General features: G+C 38.1%; 1 pseudogene; it reads right to left on the reverse strand.

The window, feature by feature from the left end:
* Positions 1–1,382: 1,382 nt before the first annotated feature.
* On the reverse strand, positions 1,383–1,718 carry LOC109446500 (ubiquitin-conjugating enzyme E2 D3 pseudogene; annotated as a pseudogene).
* Between the last annotated feature and the right edge of the window lie 1,757 nt (positions 1,719–3,475).

A 3,475-nucleotide genomic window follows, 5' to 3' on the forward strand; every position in this document is an offset into this window, starting at 1 on the left:
TTCTAACACCTCTCTTTTGAATTGAGGCTACTGGAAACTCTGTGATGTTTCAAGATTCCCAGAATTATAAGCAACAGTGAGTCTGCTGTTATACAAGTTTATCTACTACATTTGGACTCTCCTTTGGGTAAATCTTTTCAAACAATTTATTTTCTTTTTTTAAATAAACATTGTGTTTAACCTTCTGTGTATTTCTCAATCTCATGTCACTGTAGACATTTTTAATCACGTTTGTTCTTTTAACTGGGACTATTATCTGGTTTCATTGTTTCCAAGTGGAAACTGAGTTTTCCTAGTCTTTATTTTACATACAGTTTAGCCTCATCTCCTTGTCTCTTCCTGCTCTGTTCCAAAACACTTTCCACACCCTACCTGTATAGGAAAAGATAGTTATACTTTGAACAAAATTGACAAGTCCTAATGATAGCGTAGTTTTCCACTTTACTGCAGCTTTGTAAAATTTAGGAAAGAACATAGGCAAAGAGTAGGAAAAATATATCTGAAGTGACATAATATGATATAGTGGGAAGCCAGATAACAAAGTTGGAAGAGGATACTAAGAAATTAATCAATAAATTAGCATCCGGATAAGATAAAGCTTAGAAAAATTTATCTATCACATAGAAGACAATTTTTGTTGAAGAGGTATCAGGACAATGATATGACAGAAAATTTGGAGTAGAAAAGGGGTTCCACACCTCTTAACACTATGACAACTCCATAAATGTCACCTATTCTCCTCCTGTGCAGCATAAGGTGGTGGTCAGAAGTGTCAGCTCAAGTCAGACAGACTTGGGAATAAATTCCAGGTCTATCATTACTGACTGAACAAGTTATTTAAGATTCTCTCAGCTTTAGTTATCTTAACTATATATGATAACTAGATAGATAGTGCACCTAAAGTGATTGATAAGGTACCTGAGGCAAATTAACTTATTAAAATAATTTCTTTAAACACAAATATCTTAAGCTCCTGCTGTATGCATTTCATAGAGCTTGTGGTCTAGAGAGGGAGGAAGACTATCAAGTAAGCACACACAGGTGGGTAATGGCAGATGGAGAAGGAAAAAAGCAGAATATCAGGAAAGCGTGAAGAAGAGAGATCTGGCCTGATCTGGGGGCAGAGAAAGTTCCCTAAGAAAGTGAAGTTAGGCTGAGAAATAAAGGAGTATTAGGAGTTAAATAGGTAAAAGAAAGGGGCCTGGGAAAGGATATATATCTATATCTATATCTATATCTAGATCTAGATAATTATATTATATATAATATTTTTATCTATCTGTCTATCTATAATACAGGTTAATATATATGTGTCTATACACACACACACACACACACACACACACACACATAATGTAGGTTAATCTAACTTTAAGGTAGCATCACGTGGCATACTTCTGAGTCCGTTCCTGGGATATTCTGTTGTACTTATCTCTGTCTGTTTCATAGGTCCATGCAATCTTTGGTACCAGGGGGTTGTCTAGGTTTGGCTCACATAGCAGTTAACAAATAGATAAAAGAACTTTAGAAATAGTTCAAGCAGAAGACCACTGTGGTCTTAGATTGAGACAAATGCTGTCATTACTGTTAATATTTGGATGATAAATTCTTATTGTAAATGCAAACTTGGGTAGTTTGAAGGGATAGTCTGTAGGAAAATGAATTGTCAAAAAGAATATGCTACCTTGATATGCGCTGTCATTAGGCTTCATAATTGTGGCTTGCTAATGACACTTATCATGTGCAATTGGGCCTGTTATACACACTACGTCCCCAAGGCATTGAGGATCATGGGTTTTTCTGGGGAACTAAAGGTAGGCCAATGTGGCTGGAGCATTGAGAGTGAATGAGGGAGTTCAAAAGATGAGGCTGAATGGGTGGGTGGAGGCCACATTACTTTCGGACTTTGTCCAAATGCAGTGGGAGCCAATGCAGGGCATTAAGCTGGGAAGGGACATGATCCATTGTGAGAATAGAATGACGGAGGGCAAGGCTTCATGCTTGCCTTTGCTGTCCTTACAGTGAGAACTAATGGGGCAAAAAAGTGGTGACAGAGGAAATAAGAAAAGTGGAGAGATCCAGGAAATACTTAGGAGGTTGAATTGACGGGATCTTGAGGGACTGGGTATGGCAGTTGAGGAAGAGGGAGATGTTGTGGATGAATCCTGGTCTTCTGGACTGGAAATCGAACATGTGGTGGTGCAATTTCATTGCCATGGGCAATACTGGAAAGCACCAACTTGGCAGAATACCTTCGTTCTTATTTACACACAGACATAGTTTAAAAATCTGAAACCACAGTGTACATCTTACCTAAAAACTTACTTTTTTCCTTAATAACCTAAATATTCATATGCATATATCTATGCAAACACATATACACACAAATATTAGGTTTCACAATTGGTCTAAACTCGTAAAATCTTTATTTAGCTTTATTATAAACTTATGAAATTTCAGACAGTTCTTAATATTTCTAAAAATCTGTCTTATACGCTTTGTTCCTAGGTTTCTGAGCAGCTGTCATGCATCAATCCTGTGGTCAAACACTTATTTTGTCCCTAGAGAATGAAAATTTGTGCTTTTAGGATTCAGCATCATACGCAGAGCCCTGAGCCACTGTCCTGTCCTACCGTTGTCATTTCCCTTCTCACACCAAGGGTACTGTGTTTCCTTGGTTTTGACTCTGTTAGACCCTCTGCCTTCGATGTCCTCTAAACAATTCTGCCCCAGATGCACTTCTGTTTATCCTTCGAGGCCTCTTTGAAACATCACCTCCTCTCTGAAGCTTTTCTGGATGCCTGTCAACTTGTTTCTAAACTGCCTTGTTCTGGGGGAAGTTTATATCCCAGACAGACCTGAATTAAAATGAAGTTGTTTCAGCTCATAGAGACAGAGAACAAACTGATGGTTGCCAGATGGGAGTGGGGTTGGGGGGATGGGTGAATAGGGTGAAGGGATTAAGAAATACAAATTGGTAGTCATAAAACCAGTCACAAGGATGTAAAGTACAGCATAGAGAATATAGTCAATAATATGGTAATAACTGTGTATGGTGTCAGATGGGAACTGGACTTACCGGGGTGATCAATTTGTAAGGTATATAAACAGCTAATCACTATGTTGTACACCTGAAACTAATATAATATTATATGTCAACAGTACTTAAATAGAAAAAAATAAGGAGAAAAGGCCTAAACCTAAAACCCAGGGCTAGGAAGTTCAAATTCTTAGCAATTGGAAATTGAAAACAAACAAACAAACAAACAAACAAACAAAGTGACGTTGTTCCTATCAGTCTCCTCCTTTAGATCCACAGATTCTAAAACTTCTCTGATGATTCTTCCTTCCTATCAGTAAGCATTGCTCAGCATACCCACTGATTTAAGCTGGGCTGCTCCAGAAGGAGATGCTGGGATAAGGACCAGAGTACAAGAAATTTCAGTGGAGAGGGAATCCCAGGCAGTACCTCTGA

The sequence above is a fragment of the Rhinolophus sinicus genome, chromosome 17, assembly GCF_057876585.1.
Source record: "Rhinolophus sinicus isolate RSI-liver-muscle chromosome 17, RSI-T2T, whole genome shotgun sequence".
In the NCBI taxonomy this organism is placed as follows: domain Eukaryota; kingdom Metazoa; phylum Chordata; class Mammalia; order Chiroptera; family Rhinolophidae; genus Rhinolophus; species Rhinolophus sinicus.